Raw genomic sequence first — 19,048 nt, 5'->3', positions numbered from 1 at the left:
GGTTAATAGCCATACATACTAACTGATTGCGCCACAGAGACACTTTGCAAAAGTCCATACTGACAAAGGCTAATAAGCATTCATCTAAAACGTTTCCTAGAAAAACTTTAAAAAGTCAATAATCTGGAGAGTTTTTGTAAGATGTTTCTTCCATCAACCAACGAAGAAACACATTGGTACTTTCCCATGATGAGTGAGTGCTTCAGGATCTCTTGAACTTACATGTGCAGCAGAGTACTGCAATGGAAGCATGCTGGGCCCATAACCCAGAGGTAGGCAGATTGAAACTATCCTCTGCTATATGCATTTTTTTTGTGTTAATTAAAGTAATCCAAAACTGGGATTGATATTCTGTCTCTTTTATTTTTACTTAAAGTACAATAACTTTTACCATTTTAATTTGTTTTAATAGTATATTGACAGTATTGTTTTCTTTCAAAAATCCACTTCATTTTCTTTACCCTATTATTAAAATGGTAATTGACAAAAACAAACTACATTGTCACCAGAAGAGCAATACAAAATGTACAAGTGATATATTAAAATCATCTTTCCAGCTTGAATTTCAATGATGCATTGGGGCAACGATTTTGTGAGAAACATCTTCACCCTTAAATAAAGATTTTCTTAATTCCTTACCTGTGTGCTAATTAGATATCACCTTGTTTTCACATTAAACAGACTTCCACATGAGAAAGCAGCAAGGATGCAGTGGCGTTAATGTTTCCTGGTGTCAACCTGTATTATTTCAGTAGACATTGAAATGAGGATACATCTTGCTGCCTTTCCAATGAAGCAAGTTTAATTTAGTAATAGGTGAAAAACCATCCCTACAAAGGTGTTAATCAGAGACTTGGCTTTGTGGACACTTTTCAGAGAACAAATTTGTTAGCATAAAAATAAAGCCAGAAATGAAGAGCTGTTTAATCACTCAATTGGATTTTTTTGCCAGCATATTTCTTTTTCTCTGCAACCCACTGCTAAATTGTGCTTCCTAGCTGTTTTTATAAAATCACTGAATCAAATCTAACTCTGATTACATCAGAGAAGGCTAGGTACCCTACACCATAAGAGGGGGTTTGAAATTTTGACTTGTCTACTTAAATATCACCAAAATCTGATCACAAGGTCAATTACGTCCCTGGGTAGGATTTAACCACCAACCTTTTGGTTAATAGCCGTACACACTAACCAATTGCGCCACAGAGACACTTTGCAAAAAGTACATACTGACAAAGGCTAATAAGCATTCATCTAGAACGTTTCCTAGAAAAACATTAAAAAGTCAATAATCTGGAGAGTTTTTGTAAGATGTTTCTTCCATCAACCAACGAATAAACACATTGGTACTTTCCCATGATGAGTGAGTGCTTCAGGATCTCTTGCACTTACATGTGCAGCCGAGTACTGCAATGGAAGCATGCTGGGCCCATAACCCAGAGGTAGGCAGATTGAAACTATCCTTTGCTATATGCATTTTTTTTGTTAAATAAAGTAATCCAAAACTGGGATTGATATTTTTGCTCTTTTATTTTTACTTAAAGTACAATAACTTTTACCATTTTAATTTGTTTTAATAGTATATTGACAGTATTGTTTTCTTTCAAAAATCCACTTCATTTTCTTTACCCTATTATTAAAATGGTAATTGACAAAAACAAACTACATTGTCACCAGAAGAGCAATACAAAATGTACAAGTGATATATTAAAATCATCTTTCCAGCTTGAATTTCAATGATGCATTGGGGCAACGATTTTGTGAGAAACATCTTCACCCTTAAATAAAGATTTTCTTAATTCCTTACCTGTGTGCTAATTAGATATCACCTTGTTTTCACATTAAACAGACTTCCACATGAGAAAGCAGCAAGGATGCATTGGCGTTAATGTTTCCTGGTGTCAACCCGTATTATTTCAGTAGACATTGAAATGAGGATGCATCTTGCTGCCTTTCCAATGAAGCAAGTTTAATTTAGTAATAGGTGAAAAACCATCCCTACAAAGGTGTTAATCAGAGACTTGGCTTTGTGGACACTTTTCAGAGAACAAATTTGTTAGCATAAAAATAAAGCCAGAAAATGAAGAACTGTTTAATCACTCAATTGGATTTTTCTGCCAGCATATTTTTTTTTCTCTGCAACCCACTGCTAAATTGTGCTTCCTAGCTGTTTTTTTATAAAATCACTTTATCAAATCTAACTGATTACATCAGAGAAGGCCAGGTAACCTACATCATAAGAGAGAGGTTGAAATTTTGACTTGTCTACTTAAAGATCACCAAAACCTGATCACAAGGTCAATTACGTCCCTGGGTGGGATTAAACCACCAACCTTTTGGTTAGTAGCCAAACACACTAACTGATTGCGCCACAGAGACACTTTGCAAAAGTGCATACTGACAAAGGCTAATAAGCATTCATCTAGAACGTTTCCTAGAAAAACTTTAAAAAGTCAATAATCTGGAGAGTTTTTGTAAGATGTTTCTTAGATCAACCAACGAAGAAACACCTTGGTACTTTCCCATGATGAGTGAGTGCTTCAGGATCTCTTGCACTTACATGTGCAGCAGAGTACTGCAATGGAAGCATGCTGGGCCCATAACCCAGAGGCAGGCAGATTGCAACTATCCTCTGCTATATGCATTTTTTTTTTATTAAAGTAATCCAAAACTGGGATTGATATTTTAGCTCTTTTATTTTTACTTAAAGTACAATAACTTTTACCATTTTAATTTGTTTTAATAGTATATTGACAGTATTGTTTTCTTTCAAAAATCCACTTCATTTTCTTTACCCTATTATTAAAATGGTAATTGACAAAAACAAACTACATTGTCACCAGAAGAGCAATACAACATGTACAAGTGATATATTAAAATCATCTTTCCAGCTTGAATTTCAATGATGCATTGGGTCAACAATTTTGTGAGAAACATCTTCACCCTTAAATAAAGATTTTCTTAATTCCTTACCTGTGTGCTAATTATATATCACCTTGTTTTCACATTAAACAGACTTCCACATGAGAAAGCAGCAAGGATGCAGTGGCGTTAATGTTTCCTCGTGTCAACCTGTATTATTTCAGTAGACATTGAAATGAGGATGCATCTTGCTGCCTTTCCAATGAAGCAAGTTTAATTTAGTAATAGGTGAAAAACCATCCCTACAAAGGTGTTAATCAGAGACTTGGCTTTGTGGACCCTTTTCAGAGAACAAATTTGTTAGCATAAAAATAAAGCCAGAAAATGAAGAGCTATTTAATCACTCAATTGGATTTTTCTGCCAGCATTTTTCTTTTTCTCTGCAACCCACTGCTAAATTGTACTTCCTATCTGTTTTTTTTATAAAATCACTTAATCAAATCTAACTCTGATTACATCAGAGAAGGCCAGGTACCCTACACCATAAGAGGGGGTTTGAAATTTTGACTTGTCTACTTAAAGATGACCAAAATCTGATAACAAGGTCAATTAAGTCCCTGCTTGGGATTGAACCACCAACCTTTTGGTTAATAGCCGAACACACTAACCGATTGCGCCACAGAGACACTTTGCAAAATGTACATACTGACAAAGCCTAATAAGCATTCATCTAGAACGTTTCCTAGAAAAACTTTAAAAAGTCAATAATCTGGAGAGTTTTTGTAAGAATTTTCTTAAATCAACCAATGAAGAAACACATTGGTACTTTCCCATGATGAGTGAGTGCTTCAGGATCTCTTGCACTTACATGTGCAGCAGAGTACTGCAATGGAAGCATGCTGGGCCTATAACCCAGAGGTAGGCAGATTGAAACTATCCTCTGCTATATGCATTTTTTTTGTTAATTAAAGTGATCCAAAACTGGGATTGATATTTTAGCTCTTTTATTTTTACTTAAAGTACAATAACTTTTACCAATTTAATTTGTTTTAATAGTATATTGACAGTATTGTTTTCTTTCAAAAATCCACTTAATAGTATCTCACCTGGCAGGTAAGTAGGATTTGGGCTAGAGCTGGGGAGGGTCGCTGCTCGGGCACCCCCCTGTCAAGTGAAGGAGATCCAACTGAGGCAGCACAAAGGAACTCTTGGAAAAAGAACAAGGCTAGAGGAAGATCTGAGACAAAGAAATCTGACTTTTACCAGAGCTGACCAGAGGAAAGCACAAACACAGTCCCCCACTACCACAAATAATGCAGTCAAGTTTCCCACATTTGGGGAAATCACAGGGGTCAGCATACCCAGAATGCAATGAATGAACCTCACCCTGGGAGAAATATCTTCATGACCATGGTATCTCCTGTGCAAAATAAGTATGATTTGGGATAGGGCTGGGGAGGGCCGCTGCTCAGGCACATCTCTGTCAAGTAAAGGAGATTCAACTGAGGCAGCACAAGGGAACTCTCATCTGGGGACAACAACTGCAGGGAGAACACATATTTTCAGATGAACATGGGAGGGCAGAAGGCTGCCTAATACTGAAGCACCCCCAAACAACAAACCAAATGCAACAACTAGTGCAAGCATTCCTGGGGGAAGGCCTGCAGCAGATGGATTTGCATATGGTGATGTCATCCAAGCAGTGGGTAAAAGTTGGCTTCAACCCTCGTCTGCATATGAAAAGAGAAAAGGGGCGTGCAGGGCATGGCAGCCTTTTGCTGCGCTTGGATCACCCCTAGTTCGCATTAAACATCTCCACCCTCCTTCGGTGTGGGGCTCATGTTGGCTATGCCCCAGCCCCTGAAGCATTCAAGCTGATTTCTTGCAGCAGCTTGGCACTGTAACAGCTCCAGAGCTGCTCTGTAAGGCGAGTAAAAGGGTGTGGGCCCTGCAGCACTACCTGTAGTTCGCATTGTGCGTTGGAAGGCACAAAGTAAGCAGACGGGAGAAGTCAGGATAGTGCGCAAGGGCATAGAAGGGAGCGGCTCAAGAAAAGAGAAGTGGAAACAGACAGCAAACTAGTCTGGAGAGAGACCTGAGACAAAGAGATCTGAATTATACGAGAGCCGACCAGGGGAAACACAAATTATGCAGTCAAGTTTCCCACATTTGGGGAAATCGCAGGAGCAGCACACCCAGAGTGCAATGGGTGAGCCTTGCCCTGGGAGAAGCACCTTCCTGATCATAGTATCTCACCTGGCAGGTAAGTAGGAGATGGGCTAGAGCTGGGGAGGGTCGCTGCTCGGGCACCCCCCTGTCAAGTGAAGGAGATCCAACTGAGGCAGCACAAGGGAACTCTCGAATGAAGAACAAGGCTAGAGGAAGATCTGAGACAAAGAAATCTGACTTTTACCAGAGCTGACCAGAGGAAAGAACAAACACAGTCCCCCACTACCACAAATAATGCAGTCGAGTTTCCCACATTTAGGGAAATCACACGGGTCAGCATTCCCAGAATGCAATGAATGAACCTCACCCTGGGAGAGCAATCTTCATGACCATGGTATCTCCTATGCAAAATAAGTATGTTTTTGGATAGGGCTGGGGAGGGCCGCTGCTCAGGCACATCTCAGTCAAGTAAAGGAGATTCAATTGAGGCAGCACAAGGGAACTCTCATCTGGGGACAACAACTGCAGGGAGAACACATATTTTCAGATGAACATGGGAGGGCAGAAGGCTGCCTAATACTGAAGCACCCCCAAACAACAAACCAAAAGCAACAACTAGTACAAGCATTCCTGGGGGAAGGTCTGCAGAAGACGGATTTGCATACGGTGATGTCATCCAAGCAGTGGGCCAAAATTGGCTGGAACCCTCATCTGCATATGAAAAGAGAAAAGGGGTATGCAGGGCATGGCGGCCTTTTGCGGCGCTTGGATGATCCCTAGTTCGCATTAAACACCCCCACCCTCCTTCGGTGTGGGGCTCATGTTGGCTATGCCCCAGCCCCTGAAGCATTCAAGCTGATTTCTTGCAGCAGCTGGGCACTGTAACAGCTCCAGAGCTGCTCTGTAAGGCAAGTAAAAGGGTGTGGGCCCTGCAGCACTACCTGTAGTTCGCAATGTGCATTGTAAGGCACAAAGTAAGCAGACGGGAGGAGAAGTCAGGATAGTGCACCAGGGTATTGAAGGGAGCGGCTCAAGAAAAAAGAAGTGGAAGCAGACAGCAAACTAGGCTGGAGAGAGACCTGAGACAAAGAGATCTGAATTATATGAGAGCCGACCAGGGGAAACACAAATTATGCAGTCAAGTTTTCCACATTTGGGGAAATCGTAGGGGCAGCTCACCCAGAGTGCAATGGGTGAGCCTTGCCCTGGGAGAAGCAACTTCATGATCATAGTATCTCACCTGGCAGGTAAGTAGGAGTTGGGCTAGAGCTGGGGAGGGTCGCTGCTCGGGCACCCCCCTGTCAAGTGAAGGAGATCCAACTCAGACAGCACAAGGGAACTCTCGAAAGAAGAACAAGTCTAGAGGAAAATCTGAGACAAAGAAATCTGACTTTTACCAGAGCTGACCAGAGGAAAGCACAAACACAGTCCCCCACTACCACAAATAATGCAGTCGAGTTTCCCACATTTGGGGAAATCACAGGGGTCAGCATACCCAGAATGCAATGAATGAACCTCACCCTGGGAGAACAATCTTCATGACCATGGTATCTCCTATGCAAAATAAGTATGATTTGGGATAGGGCTGGGGAGGGCCGCTGCTCAGGCACATCTCTGTCAAGTAAAGGAGATTCAACTGAGGCAGCACAAGGGAACTCTCATCTGGGGACAACAACTGCAGGGAGAACACATATTTTCTGATGAACATGGGAGGGCAGAAGGCTGCCTAATACTGAAGCACCCCCAAACAACAAACCAAATGCAACAACTAGTGCAAGCATTCCTGGGAGAAGGCCTGCAGCAGATGGATTTGCATATGGTGATGTCATCCAAGCAGTGAGTCAAAGTTGGCTACAACCCTCGTCTGCATATGAAAAGAGAAAAGGGGCATGCAGGGCATGGCGGCCTTTTGCGGCGCTTGGATGACCCCTAGTTCGCATTAAACACCTCCACCCTCCTTCGGTGTGGGGCTCATGTTGGCTATGCCCCAGCCCCTGAAGCATTCAAGCTGATTTCTAGCAGCAGCTGGGCACTGTAACAGCTCCAGAGCTGCTCTGTAAGGCAAGTAAAAGGGTGTGGGCCCTGCAGCACTACCTGTAGTTTGCATTGTGCGTTGGAAGGCACAAATTAAGCAGACGGGAGAAGTCAGGATAGTGCGCAAGGGCATAGAAGGGAGCGGCTCAAGAAAAGAGAAGTGGAAACAGACAGCAAACTAGGCTGGAGAGAGACCTGAGACAAAGAGATCTCAATTATACGAGAGCCGACCAGGGGAAACACAAATTATGCAGTCAAGTTTCCCACATTTGGGGAAATCGCAGAAGCAGCACACCCAGAGTGAAATGGGTGAGCCTTGCCCTGGGAGAAGCACCTTCATGATCATAGTATCTCACCTAGCAGGTAAGTAGGAGTTGGGCTAGAGCTGGGGAGGGTCGCTGCTCGGGCACCCCCCTGTCAAGTGAAGGAGATACAACTGAGGCAGCACAAGGGAACTCTCGAAAGAAGAACAAGGCTAGAGGAAGATCTGAGACAAATAAATCTGACTTTTACCAGAACTGACCAGAGGAAAGAACAAACACAGTCCCCCACTACCACAAATAATGCAGTCGAGTTTCCCACATTTGGGGAAATCATAGGGGTCAGCATACCCAGAATGCAATGAATGAACCTCACCCTGGGAGAACAATCTTCATGACCATGGTATCTCCTATGCAAAATAAGTATGATTTGGGATAGGGCTGGGGAGGGCCGCTGCTCAGGCACATCTCTGTCAAGTAAAGGAGATTCAACTGAGGCAGCACAAGGGAACTCTCATCTGGGGTCAACAACTGCAGGGAGAACACATATTTTCAGATGAACATGGGAGGACAGAAGGCTGCCTAATACTGAAGCACCCCCAAACAACAAACCAAATGCAACAACTAGTGCAAGCATTCCTGGGGGAAGGCCTGCAGCAGATGGATTTGCATATGGTGATGTCATCCAAGCAGTGGGTCAAAGTTGGCTTAAACCCTCGTCTGCATATGAAAAGAGAAAAGAGGCGTGCAGGGCATGGCGGCCTTTTGCGGCGCTTGGATGACCCCTAGTTCATATTAAACACCTCCACCCTCCTTCGGTGTGGGGCTCATGTTGGCTATGCCCCAGCCCCTGAAGCATTCAAGCTGATTTCTTGCAGAAGCTGGGCTCTGTAACAGCTCCAGAGCTGCTCTGTAAGGCAAATAAAAGGTTGTGGGACCTGCAGCACTACCTGTAGTTCGCATTGTGCGTTGCAAGGCACAAAGTAAGCAGACGGGAGAAGTCAGGATAGTGCGCAAGGGCATAAAAGGGAACGGCTCAAGAAAAGAGAAGTGGAAACAGACAGCAAACTAGGCTGGAGAGAGACCTGATGCAAAGAGATCTGAATTATATGAGAGCCGACCAGAGGAAACACAAATTATGCAGTCAAGTGTCCCACATTTTGGGAAATCACAGGAGCAGCACACCCAGAGTGCAATGGGTGAGCCTTGCCCTGGGAGAAGCACCTTCCTGATCATAGAATCTCACCTGGCAGGTAAGTAGGAGTTGGGCTAGAGCTGGGGAGGGTCGCTGCTCGGGCACCCCCCTATCAAGTGAAGGAGATCCAACTGAGGCAGCACAAGGGAACTCTCGAAAGAAGAACAAGGCTAGAGGAAGATCTGAGACAAAGAAATCTGACTTTTACCAGAGCTGACCAGAGGAAAGCACAAATAATGCAGTCGAGTTTCCCACAATTGGGGAAATCACAGGGGTCAGCATACCCAGAATGCAATGAATGAACCTCACCCTAGGAGAACAATCTTCATGACCATGGCTTCTCCTATGCAAAATAAGTATGATTTGGGATAGGGCTGGGGAGGGCCGCTGCTCAGGCACATCTCTGTCAAGTAAAGGAGATTCAACTGAGGCAGCACAAGGGAACTCTCATCTGGGGTCAACAACTGCAGGGAGAACACATATTTTCAGATGAACATGGGAGGGCAGAAGGCTGCCTAATATTGAAGCACCCCCAAACAACAAACCAAATGCAACAACTAGTACAAGCATTCCTGGGGGAAGGTCTGCAGAAGACGGATTTGCATACGGTGATGTCATCCAAGCAGTGGGCCAAAGTTGTCTGGAACCCTCATCTGCATATGAAAAGAGAAAAGGGGTATGCAGGGCATGGCGGCCTTTTGAGGCGCTTGGATGACCCCTAGTTCGCATTAAACACCCCCACCCTCCTTCGGTGTGGGGCTCATGTTGGCTATGCCCCAGCCCCTGAAGCATTCAAGCTGATTTCTTGCAGCAGCTGGGCACTGTAACAGCTCCAGAGCTGCTCTGTAAGGCAAGTAAAAGGGTGTGGGCCCTGCAGCACTACCTGTAGTTCGCAATGTGCATTGTAAGGCACAAAGTAAGCAGACGGGAGGAGAAGTCAGGATAGTGCACAAGGGTAAAGAAGGGAGGGGCTCAAGAAAAAAGAAGTGGAAACAGACAGCAAACTAGGCTGGAGATAGACCTGAGACAAAGAGATCTGAATTATACGAGAGCCGACCAGAGGAAACACAAATTATGCAGTAGAGTGTCCCACATTTGGGGAAATCACAGGAGCAGCACACCCAGAGTGCAATGGGTGAGCCTTGCCCTGGGAGAAGCACCTTCCTGATCATAGTATCTCACCTGGCAGGTAAGTATGAGATGGGCTAGAGCTGGGGAGGGTCGCTGCTCGGGCACCCCCCTGTCAAGTGAAGGAGATCCAACTGAGGCAGCACAAGGGAACTCTCGAAAGAAGAACAAGGCTAGAGGAAGATCTGAGACAAAGAAATCTGACTTTTACCAGAGCTGATCAGAGGAAAGCACAAACACAGTCCTCCACTACCACAAATAATGCAGTCGAGTTTCCCACATTTGGGGAAATCATAGGGGTCAGCATACCCAGAATGCAATGAATGAACCTCACCCTGGGAGATCAATCTTCATGACCATGGTATCTCCTATGCAAAATAAGTATGATTTGGGATAGGGCTGGGGAGGGCCGCTGCTCAGGCACAACTCTGTCAAGTAAAGGAGATTCAACTGAGGCAGCACAAGGGAACTCTCATCTGGGGACAACAACTGCAGGGAGAACACATATTTTCAGATGAACATGGGAGGGCAGAAGGCTGCCTAATACTGAAGCACCCCCAAACAACAAACCAAATGCAACAACTAGTGCAAGCATTCCAGGGGGAAGGCCTGCAGCAGATGGATTTGCATATGGTGATGTCATCCAAGCTGTGAGTCAAAGTTGGCTTCAACCCTCGTCTGCATATGAAAAGAGAAAAGGGGCATGCAGGGCATGGCGGCCTTTTGCGGCGCTTGGATGACCCCTAGTTCGCATTAAACACCTCCACCCTCCTTCGGTGTGGGGCTCATGTTGGCTATGCCCCAGCCCCTGAAGCATTCAAGCTGATTTCTTGCAGCAGCTGGGCACTGTAACAGCTCCAGAGCTGCTCTGTAAGGCAAATAAAAGGGTGTGGGCCCTGCAGCAGTACCTGTAGTTTGCATTGTGCGTTGGAAGGCACAAATTAAGCAGACGGGAGAAGTCAGGATAGTGCGCAAGGGCATAGAAGGGAGCGGCTCAAGAAAAGAGAAGTGGAAACAGACAGCAAACTAGGCTGGAGAGAGACCTGAGACAAAGAGATCTGAATTATACGAGAGCCGACCAGGGGAAACACAAATTATGCAGTCAAGTTTCCCACATTTGGGGAAATCGCAGGAGCAGCACACCCAGAGTGAAATGGGTGAGCCTTGCCCTGGGAGAAGCACCTTCATGATCATAGTATCTCACCTAGCAGGTAAGTAGGAGTTGGGCTAGAGCTGGGGAGGGTCGCTGCTCGGGCACCCCCCTGTCAAGTGAAGGAGATACAACTGAGGCAGCACAAGGAAACTCTCGAAAGAAGAACAAGGCTAGAGGAAGATCTGAGACAAATAAATCTGACTTTTACCAGAGCTGACCAGAGGAAAGAACAAACACAGTCCCCCACTACCACAAATAATGCAGTCGAGTTTACCACATTTGGGGAAATCATAGGGGTCAGCATACCCAGAATGCAATGAATGAACCTCACCCTGGGAGAACAATCTTCATGACCATGGTATCTCCTATGCAAAATAAGTATGATTTGGGATAGGGCTGGGGAGGGCCGCTGCTCAGGCACATCTCTGTCAAGTAAAGGAGATTCAACTGAGGCAGCACAAGGGAACTCTCATCTGGGGACAACAACTGCAGGGAGAACACATATTTTCAGATGAACATGGGAGGGCAGAAGGCTGCCTAATACTGAAGCACCCCCAAACAACAAACCAAATGCAACAACTAGTGCAAGCATTCCTGGGGGAAGGCCTGCAGCAGATGGATTTGCATATGGTGATGTCATCCAAGCAGTGGGTCAAAGTTGGCTTAAACCCTCGTCTGCATATGAAAAGAGAAAAGGGGCGTGCAGGGCATGGCGGCCTTTTGCGGCGCTTGGATGACCCCTAGTTCACATTAAACACCTCTACCCTCCTTCGGTGTGGGGCTCATGTTGGCTATGCCCCAGCCCCTGAAGCATTCAAGCTGATTTCTTGCAGAAGCTGGGCGCTGTAACAGCTCCAGAGCTGCTCTGTAAGGCAAATAAAAGGTTGTGGGACCTGCAGCACTACCTGTAGTTCGCATTGTGCGTTGGAAGGCACAAAGTAAGCAGACGGGAGAAGTCAGGATAGTGCGCAAGGGCATAAAAGGGAACGGCTCAAGAAAAGAGAAGTGGAAACAGACAGCAAACTAGGCTGGAGAGAGACCTGATGCAAAGAGATCTGAATTATACGAGAGCCGACCAGAGGAAACACAAATTATGCAGTCAAGTGTCCCACATTTTGGGAAATCACAGGAGCTGCACACCCAGAGAGCAATGGGTGAGCCTTGCCCTGGGAGAAGCACCTTCCTGATCATAGTATCTCACCTGGCAGGTAAGTAGGAGTTGGGCTAGAGCTGGGGAGGGTCGCTGCTCGGGCACCCCCCTGTCAAGTGAAGGAGATCCAACTGAGGCAGCACAAGGGAACTCTCGAAAGAAGAACAAGGCTAGAGGAAGATCTGAGACAAAGAAATCTGACTTTTACCAGAGCTGACCAGAGGAAAGCACAAACACAGTCCCCCACTACCACAAATAATGCAGTCGAGTTTCCCACAATTGGGGAAATCACAGGGGTCAGCATACCCAGAATGCAATGAATGAAACTCACCCTGGGAGAACAATCTTCATGACCATGGCATCTCCTATGCAAAATAAGTATGATTTGGGATAGGGCTGGGGAGGACCGCTGCTCAGGCACATCTCTGTCAAGTAAAGGAGATTCAACTGAGGCAGCACAAGGGAACTCTCATCTGGGGACAACAACTGCAGGGAGAACACATATTTTCAGATGAACATGGGAGGGCAGAAGGCTGTCTAATATTGAAGCACCCCCAAACAACAAACCAAATGCAACAACTAGTACAAGCATTCCTTGGGGAAGGTCTGCAGAAGACGGATTTGCATACGGTGATGTCATCCAAGCAGTGGGCCAAAGTTGTCTGGAACCCTCATCTGCATATGAAAAGAGAAAAGGGGTATGCAGGGCATGGCGGCCTTTTGCGGCGCTTGGATGACCCCTAGTTCGCATTAAACACCCCCACCCTCCTTCGGTGTGGGGCTCATGTTGGCTATGCCCCAGCCCCTGAAGCATTCAAGCTGATTTCTTGCAGCAGCTGGGCACTGTAACAGCTCCAGAGCTGCTCTGTAAGGCAAGTAAAAGGGTGTGGGCCCTGCAGCACTACCTGTAGTTCGCATTGTGCATTGTAAGGCACAAAGTAAGCAGACGGGAGGAGAAGTCAGGATAGTGCACAAGGGTAAAGAAAGGAGGGGCTCAAGAAAAAAGAAGTGGAAACAGACAGCAAACTAGGCTGGAGATAGACCTGAGACAAAGAGATCTGAATTATACGAGAGCCGACCAGAGGAAACACAAATTATGCAGTCAAGTGTCCCACATTTGGGGAAATCACAGGAGCTGCACACCCAGAGTGCAATGGGTGAGCCTTGCCCTGGGAGAAGCACCTTCCTGATCATAGTATCTCACCTGGCAGGTAAGTATGAGATGGGCTAGAGCTGGGGAGGGTCGCTGCTCGGGCACCCCCCTGTCAAGTGAAGGAGATCCAACTGAGGCAGCACAAGGGAACTCTCGAAAGAAGAACAAGGCTAGAGGAAGATCTGAGACAAAGAAATCTGACTTTTACCAGAGCTGACCAGAGGAAAGCACAAACACAGTCCCCCACTACCACAAATAATGCAGTCGAGTTTCCCACAATTGGGGAAATCACAGGGGTCAGCATACCCAGAATGCAATGAATGAAACTCACCCTGGGAGAACAATCTTCATGACCATGGCATCTCCTATGCAAAATAAGTATGATTTGGGATAGGGCTGGGGAGGGCCGCTGCTCAGGCACATCTCTGTCAAGTAAAGGAGATTCAACTGAGGCAGCACAAGGGAACTCTCATCTGGGGACAACAACTGCAGGGAGAACACATATTTTCAGATGAACATGGGAGGGCAGAAGGCTGTCTAATATTGAAGCACCCCCAAACAACAAACCAAATGCAACAACTAGTACAAGCATTCCTTGGGGAAGGTCTGCAGAAGACGGATTTGCATACGGTGATGTCATCCAAGCAGTGGGCCAAAGTTGTCTGGAACCCTCATCTGCATATGAAAAGAGAAAAGGGGTATGCAGGGCATGGCGGCCTTTTGAGGCGCTTGGATGACCCCTAGTTCGCATTAAACACCCCCACCCTCCTTCGGTGTGGGGCTCATGTTGGCTATGCCCCAGCCCCTGAAGCATTCAAGCTGATTTCTTGCAGCAGCTGGGCACTGTAACAGCTCCAGAGCTGCTCTGTAAGGCAAGTAAAAGGGTGTGGGCCCTGCAGCACTACCTGTAGTTCGCATTGTGCATTGTAAGGCACAAAGTAAGCAGACGGGAGAAGAAGTCAGGATAGTGCACAAGGGTAAAGAAGGGAGGGGCTCAAGAAAAAAGAAGTGGAAACAGACAGCAAACTAGGCTGGAGATAGACCTGAGACAAAGAGATCTGAATTATACGAGAGCCGACCAGAGGAAACACAAATTATGCAGTCAAGTGTCCCACATTTGGGGAAATCACAGGAGCAGCACACCCAGAGTGCAATGGGTGAGCCTTGCCCTGGGAGAAGCACCTTCCTGATCATAGTATCTCACCTGGCAGGTAAGTATGAGATGGGCTAGAGCTGGGGAGGGTCGCTGCTCGGGCACCCCCCTGTCAAGTGAAGGAGATCCAACTGAGGCAGCACAAGGGAACTCTTGAAAGAAGAACAAGGCTAGAGGAAGATCTGAGACAAAGAAATCTGACTTTTACCAGAGCTGATCAGAGGAAAGCACAAACACAGTCCTCCACTACCACAAATAATGCAGTCGAGTTTCCCACATTTGGGGAAATCATAGGGGTCAGCATACCCAGAATGCAATGAATGAACCTCACCCTAGGAGATCAATCTTCATGACCATGGTATCTCCTATGCAAAATAAGTATGATTTCAGATAGGGCTGGGGAGGGCAGCTGCTCAGGCACATCTCGGTCAAGTAAAGGAGATTCAACTGAGGCAGCACAAGGGAACTCTCATCTGAGGACAACAACTGCAGGGAGAACACATATTTTCAGATGAACATGGGAGGGCAGAAGGCTGCCTAATACTGAAGCACCCCCAAACAACAAACCAAATGCAACAACTAGTACAAGCATTCCTGGGGGAAGGTCTGCAGAAGACGGATTTGCATACGGTGATGTCATCCAAGCAGTGGGCCAAAGTTGGCTGGAACCCTCATCTACATATGAAAAGAGAAAAGGGGTATGCAGGGCATGGCGGCCTTTTGCGGCGCTTGGATGACCCCTAGTTCGCATTAAACACCCCCACCCTCCTTCGGTGTGGGGCTCATGTTGGCCATGCCCCTGCCCCTGAAGCATTCAAGCTGATTTCTTGCAGCAGCTGGGCACTGTAACAGCTCCAGAGCTGCTCTGTAAGGCAAGTAAAAAGGTGTGGGCCCTGCAGCACTACCTGTAGTTTGCATTGTGCATTGGAAGGCACAAAGTAAGCAGACGGGAGGAGAAGTCAGGATAGTGCACAAGGGTATAGAAGGGAGGGGCTCAAGAAAAAAGAAGTGGAAACAGACAGCAAACTAGGCTGGAGAGAGACCTGAGACAAAGAGATCTGAATTATATGAGATCCGACCAGGGGAAACACAAATTATGCAGTCAAGTTTCCCACATTTGCGGAAATCGCAGGAGCAGCACACCAAGAGTGCAATGGGTGAGCCTTGCCCTGGGAGAAGCAACTTCATGATCATAGTATCTCACCTGGCAGGTAAGTAGGAGTTGGGCTAGAGCTGGGGAGGGTCGCTGCTCGGGCACCCCCCTGTCAAGTGAAGGAAATCCAACTGAGGAAGCACAAGGGAACTCTCGAAAGAAGAACAAGGCTAGAGGAAGATCTGAGACAAAGAAATCTGACTTTTACCAGAGCTGACCAGAGGAAAGCACAAACACAGTCCTCCACTACCACAAATAATGCAGTCGAGTTTCCCACATTTGGGGAAATCATAGGGGTCAGCATACCCAGAATGCAATGAATGAACCTCACCCTGGGAGATCAATCTTCATGACCATGGTATCTCCTATGCAAAATAAGTATGATTTGGGATAGGGCTGGGGAGGGCCGCTGCTCAGGCACAACTCTGTCAAGTAAAGGAGATTCAACTGAGGCAGCACAAGGGAACTCTCATCTGGGGACAACAACTGCAGGGAGAACACATATTTTCAGATGAACATGGGAGGGCAGAAGGCTGCCTAATACTGAAGCACCCCCAAACAACAAACCAAATGCAACAACTAGTGCAAGCATTCCTGGGGCTAGGCCTGCAGCAGATGGATTTGCATATGGTGATGTCATCCAAGCTGTGAGTCAAAGTTGGCTTCAACCCTCGTCTGCATATGAAAAGAGAAAAGGGGCATGCAGGGCATGGCGGCCTTTTGCGGCGCTTGGATGACCCCTAGTTCGCATTAAACACCTCCACCCTCCTTCGGTGTGGGGCTCATGTTGGCTATGCCCCAGCCCCTGAAGCATTCAAGCTGATTTCTTGCAGCAGCTGGGCACTGTAACAGCTCCAGAGCTGCTCTGTAAGGCAAATAAAAGGGTGTGGGCCCTGCAGCAGTACCTGTAGTTTGCATTGTGCGTTGGAAGGCACAAATTAAGCAGACGGGAGAAGTCAGGATAGTGCGCAAGGGCATAGAAGGGAGCGGCTCAAGAAAAGAGAAGTGGAAACAGACAGCAAACTAGGCTGGAGAGAGACCTGAGACAAAGAGATCTGAATTATATGAGAGCCGACCAGGGGAAACACAAATTATGCAGTCAAGTTTCCCACATTTGGGGAAATCGCAGGAGCAGCACACCCAGAGTGAAATGGGTGAGCCTTGCCCTGGGAGAAGCACCTTCATGATCATAGTATCTCACCTAGCAGGTAAGTAGGAGTTGGGCTAGAGCTGGGGAGGGTCGCTGCTCGGGCACCCCCCTGTCAAGTGAAGGAGATACAACTGAGGCAGCACAAGGAAACTCTCGAAAGAAGAACAAGGCTAGAGGAAGATCTGAGACAAATAAATCTGACTTTTACCAGAGCTGACCAGAGGAAAGAACAAACACAGTCCCCCACTACCACAAATAATGCAGTCGAGTTTCCCACATTTGGGGAAATCATAGGGGTCAGCATACCCAGAATGCAATGAATGAACCTCACCCTGGGAGAACAATCTTCATGACCATGGTATCTCCTATGCAAAATAAGTATGATTTGGGATAGGGCTGGGGAGGGCCGCTGCTCAGGCACATCTCTGTCAAGTAAAGGAGATTCAACTGAGGCAGCACAAGGGAACTCTCATCTGGGGACAACAACTGCAGGGAGAACACATATTTTCAGATGAACATGGGAGGGCAGAAGGCTGCCTAATACTGAAGCACCCCCAAACAACAAACCAAATGCAACAACTAGTGCAAGCATTCCTGGGGGAAGGCCTGCAGCAGATGGATTTGCATATGGTGATGTCATCCAAGCAGTGGGTCAAAGTTGGCTTAAACCCTCGTCTGCATATGAAAAGAGAAAAGGGGCGTGCAGGGCATGGCGGCCTTTTGCGGCGCTTGGATGACCCCTAGTTCACATTAAACACCTCTACCCTCCTTCGGTGTGGGGCTCATGTTGGCTATGCCCCAGCCCCTGAAGCATTCAAGATGATTTCTTGCAGAAGCTGGGCTCTGTAACAGCTCCAGAGCTGCTCTGTAAGGCAAATAAAAGGTTGTGGGACCTGCAGCACTACCTGTAGTTCGCATTGTGCGTTGGAAGGCACAAAGTAAGCAGACGGGAGAAGTCAGGATAGTGCGCAAGGGCATAAAAGGGAACGGCTCAAGAAAAGAGAAGTGGAAACAGACAGCAAACTAGGCTGGAGAGAGACCTGATGCAAAGAAATCTAAATTATACGAGAGCCGACCAGAGGAAACACAAATTATGCAGTCAAGTGTCCCACATTTTGGGAAATCACAGGAGCTGCACACCCAGAGTGCAATGGGTGAGCCTTGCCCTGGGAGAAGCACCTTCCTGATCATAGTATCTCACCTGGCAGGTAAGTAGGAGTTGGGCTAGAGCTGGGGAGGGTCGCTGCTCGGGCACCCCCCTGTCAAGTGAAGGAGATCCAACTGAGGCAGCACAAGGGAACTCTCGAAAGAAGAACAAGGCTAGAGGAAGATCTGAGACAAAGAAATCTGACTTTTACCAGAGCTGACCAGAGGAAAGCACAAACACAGTCCCCCACTACCACAAATAATGCAGTCGAGTTTCCCACAATTGGGGAAATCACAGGGGTCAGCATACCCAGAATGCAATGAATGAAACTCACCCTGGGAGAACAATCTTCATGACCATGGCATCTCCTATGCAAAATAAGTATGATTTGGGATAGGGCTGGGGAGGGCCGCTGCTCAGGCACATCTCTGTCAAGTAAAGGAGATTCAACTGAGGCAGCACAAGGGAACTCTCATCTGGGGACAACAACTGCAGGGAGAACACATATTTTCAGATGAACATGGGAGGGCAGAAGGCTGTCTAATATTGAAGCACCCCCAAACAACAAACCAAATGCAACAACTAGTACAAGCATTCCTTGGGGAAGGTCTGCAGAAGACGGATTTGCATACGGTGATGTCATCCAAGCAGTGGGCCAAAGTTGTCTGGAACCCTCATCTGCATATGAAAAGAGAAAAGGGGTATGCAGGGCATGGCGGCCTTTTGCGGCGCTTGGATGACCCCTAGTTCGCATTAAACACCCCCACCCTCCTTCGGTGTGGGGCTCATGTTGGCTATGCCCCAGCCCCTGAAGCATTCAAGCTGATTTCTTGCAGCAGCTGGGCACTGTAACAGCTCCAGAGCTGCTCTGTAAGGCAAGTAAAAGGGTGTGGGCCCTGCAGCACTACCTGTAGTTCGTATTGTGCATTGTAAGGCACAAAGTAAGCAGACGGGAGGAGAAGTCAGGATAGTGCACAAGGGTATAGAAGGGAGGGGCTCAAGAAAAAAGAAGTGGCTATGGGGCTATGTCGTGTAGATGATGGCCTAACAGGAGGCTTTAAAATTTTCTTTCTAGTGTCCTTCGTTTGGGAGAAAAATGCAAAGGTACAAGACAGCTTTTCATTGCCAATATCTCTCTTTTGTAAAGAGCTACGCATTGGAAAATTCAGGACTATGTCGTGTAGATGATGGCCTAACAGGAGGCTTTAAAATTTTCTTTCTAGTGACCTTCGTTTGGGAGAAAAATGCAAAGGTACCTGACAGCTTTTCCTTGCCAATATCTCTCTTTTGCAAAGAGCTGCGCATTGGAAAATTCAGGGCTATGTCGTGTAGATGATGGCA

The 19,048-nt window shown here is 46.7% G+C and overlaps 21 non-coding genes and 5 pseudogenes across 21 annotated transcripts; all 26 read right to left on the bottom strand.

The window, feature by feature from the left end:
* Positions 1-2,305: 2,305 nt before the first annotated feature.
* Positions 2,306-2,379, bottom strand: TRNAS-ACU (transfer RNA serine (anticodon ACU)). Its single transcript has one exon. It is a non-coding gene; the product is annotated as a tRNA-Ser (tRNA).
* Positions 2,380-4,135: 1,756 nt separating this feature from the next.
* LOC135019562 (U1 spliceosomal RNA) lies at positions 4,136-4,299 on the bottom strand. The gene has a single exon (XR_010217102.1). It is a non-coding gene; the product is annotated as a U1 spliceosomal RNA (small nuclear RNA).
* A 671-nt stretch (positions 4,300-4,970) lies between these two features.
* Positions 4,971-5,133, bottom strand: LOC135019583 (U1 spliceosomal RNA). The gene has a single exon (XR_010217122.1). It is a non-coding gene; the product is annotated as a U1 spliceosomal RNA (small nuclear RNA).
* A 152-nt stretch (positions 5,134-5,285) lies between these two features.
* On the bottom strand, positions 5,286-5,449 carry LOC135019567 (U1 spliceosomal RNA). The gene has a single exon (XR_010217107.1). It is a non-coding gene; the product is annotated as a U1 spliceosomal RNA (small nuclear RNA).
* Positions 5,450-6,144: 695 nt separating this feature from the next.
* On the bottom strand, positions 6,145-6,286 carry LOC135019603 (U1 spliceosomal RNA; annotated as a pseudogene).
* Positions 6,287-6,438: 152 nt separating this feature from the next.
* On the bottom strand, positions 6,439-6,602 carry LOC135019630 (U1 spliceosomal RNA). The gene has a single exon (XR_010217157.1). It is a non-coding gene; the product is annotated as a U1 spliceosomal RNA (small nuclear RNA).
* Positions 6,603-7,294: 692 nt separating this feature from the next.
* LOC135019622 (U1 spliceosomal RNA) lies at positions 7,295-7,436 on the bottom strand (annotated as a pseudogene).
* Positions 7,437-7,588: 152 nt separating this feature from the next.
* LOC135019657 (U1 spliceosomal RNA) lies at positions 7,589-7,752 on the bottom strand. The gene has a single exon (XR_010217183.1). It is a non-coding gene; the product is annotated as a U1 spliceosomal RNA (small nuclear RNA).
* Positions 7,753-8,423: 671 nt separating this feature from the next.
* LOC135019620 (U1 spliceosomal RNA) lies at positions 8,424-8,586 on the bottom strand. The gene has a single exon (XR_010217150.1). It is a non-coding gene; the product is annotated as a U1 spliceosomal RNA (small nuclear RNA).
* A 140-nt stretch (positions 8,587-8,726) lies between these two features.
* Positions 8,727-8,880, bottom strand: LOC135019616 (U1 spliceosomal RNA; annotated as a pseudogene).
* Positions 8,881-9,554: 674 nt separating this feature from the next.
* Positions 9,555-9,717, bottom strand: LOC135019575 (U1 spliceosomal RNA). The gene has a single exon (XR_010217114.1). It is a non-coding gene; the product is annotated as a U1 spliceosomal RNA (small nuclear RNA).
* A 152-nt stretch (positions 9,718-9,869) lies between these two features.
* On the bottom strand, positions 9,870-10,033 carry LOC135019659 (U1 spliceosomal RNA). Its single transcript, XR_010217185.1, has one exon. It is a non-coding gene; the product is annotated as a U1 spliceosomal RNA (small nuclear RNA).
* Positions 10,034-10,704: 671 nt separating this feature from the next.
* LOC135019614 (U1 spliceosomal RNA) lies at positions 10,705-10,867 on the bottom strand. Its single transcript, XR_010217146.1, has one exon. It is a non-coding gene; the product is annotated as a U1 spliceosomal RNA (small nuclear RNA).
* Positions 10,868-11,019: 152 nt separating this feature from the next.
* LOC135019661 (U1 spliceosomal RNA) lies at positions 11,020-11,183 on the bottom strand. Its single transcript, XR_010217186.1, has one exon. It is a non-coding gene; the product is annotated as a U1 spliceosomal RNA (small nuclear RNA).
* A 671-nt stretch (positions 11,184-11,854) lies between these two features.
* LOC135019621 (U1 spliceosomal RNA) lies at positions 11,855-12,017 on the bottom strand. Its single transcript, XR_010217151.1, has one exon. It is a non-coding gene; the product is annotated as a U1 spliceosomal RNA (small nuclear RNA).
* A 152-nt stretch (positions 12,018-12,169) lies between these two features.
* On the bottom strand, positions 12,170-12,333 carry LOC135019565 (U1 spliceosomal RNA). The gene has a single exon (XR_010217105.1). It is a non-coding gene; the product is annotated as a U1 spliceosomal RNA (small nuclear RNA).
* Positions 12,334-13,007: 674 nt separating this feature from the next.
* LOC135019584 (U1 spliceosomal RNA) lies at positions 13,008-13,170 on the bottom strand. Its single transcript, XR_010217123.1, has one exon. It is a non-coding gene; the product is annotated as a U1 spliceosomal RNA (small nuclear RNA).
* A 152-nt stretch (positions 13,171-13,322) lies between these two features.
* On the bottom strand, positions 13,323-13,486 carry LOC135019564 (U1 spliceosomal RNA). The gene has a single exon (XR_010217104.1). It is a non-coding gene; the product is annotated as a U1 spliceosomal RNA (small nuclear RNA).
* A 674-nt stretch (positions 13,487-14,160) lies between these two features.
* Positions 14,161-14,323, bottom strand: LOC135019576 (U1 spliceosomal RNA). The gene has a single exon (XR_010217115.1). It is a non-coding gene; the product is annotated as a U1 spliceosomal RNA (small nuclear RNA).
* Positions 14,324-14,475: 152 nt separating this feature from the next.
* LOC135019655 (U1 spliceosomal RNA) lies at positions 14,476-14,639 on the bottom strand. Its single transcript, XR_010217181.1, has one exon. It is a non-coding gene; the product is annotated as a U1 spliceosomal RNA (small nuclear RNA).
* Positions 14,640-15,334: 695 nt separating this feature from the next.
* On the bottom strand, positions 15,335-15,476 carry LOC135019626 (U1 spliceosomal RNA; annotated as a pseudogene).
* Positions 15,477-15,628: 152 nt separating this feature from the next.
* Positions 15,629-15,792, bottom strand: LOC135019658 (U1 spliceosomal RNA). Its single transcript, XR_010217184.1, has one exon. It is a non-coding gene; the product is annotated as a U1 spliceosomal RNA (small nuclear RNA).
* A 692-nt stretch (positions 15,793-16,484) lies between these two features.
* LOC135019618 (U1 spliceosomal RNA) lies at positions 16,485-16,626 on the bottom strand (annotated as a pseudogene).
* Positions 16,627-16,778: 152 nt separating this feature from the next.
* Positions 16,779-16,942, bottom strand: LOC135019656 (U1 spliceosomal RNA). Its single transcript, XR_010217182.1, has one exon. It is a non-coding gene; the product is annotated as a U1 spliceosomal RNA (small nuclear RNA).
* A 671-nt stretch (positions 16,943-17,613) lies between these two features.
* LOC135019619 (U1 spliceosomal RNA) lies at positions 17,614-17,776 on the bottom strand. The gene has a single exon (XR_010217149.1). It is a non-coding gene; the product is annotated as a U1 spliceosomal RNA (small nuclear RNA).
* A 152-nt stretch (positions 17,777-17,928) lies between these two features.
* On the bottom strand, positions 17,929-18,092 carry LOC135019563 (U1 spliceosomal RNA). The gene has a single exon (XR_010217103.1). It is a non-coding gene; the product is annotated as a U1 spliceosomal RNA (small nuclear RNA).
* Between the last annotated feature and the right edge of the window lie 956 nt (positions 18,093-19,048).

The sequence above is a fragment of the Pseudophryne corroboree genome, unplaced genomic scaffold (genome assembly GCF_028390025.1).
Source record: "Pseudophryne corroboree isolate aPseCor3 unplaced genomic scaffold, aPseCor3.hap2 scaffold_336, whole genome shotgun sequence".
Lineage (NCBI taxonomy): Eukaryota > Metazoa > Chordata > Amphibia > Anura > Myobatrachidae > Pseudophryne > Pseudophryne corroboree.
The sequence above is the reverse complement of the archived record's forward strand: the minus strand, read 5'-3'. Positions and strand labels throughout refer to the sequence as shown.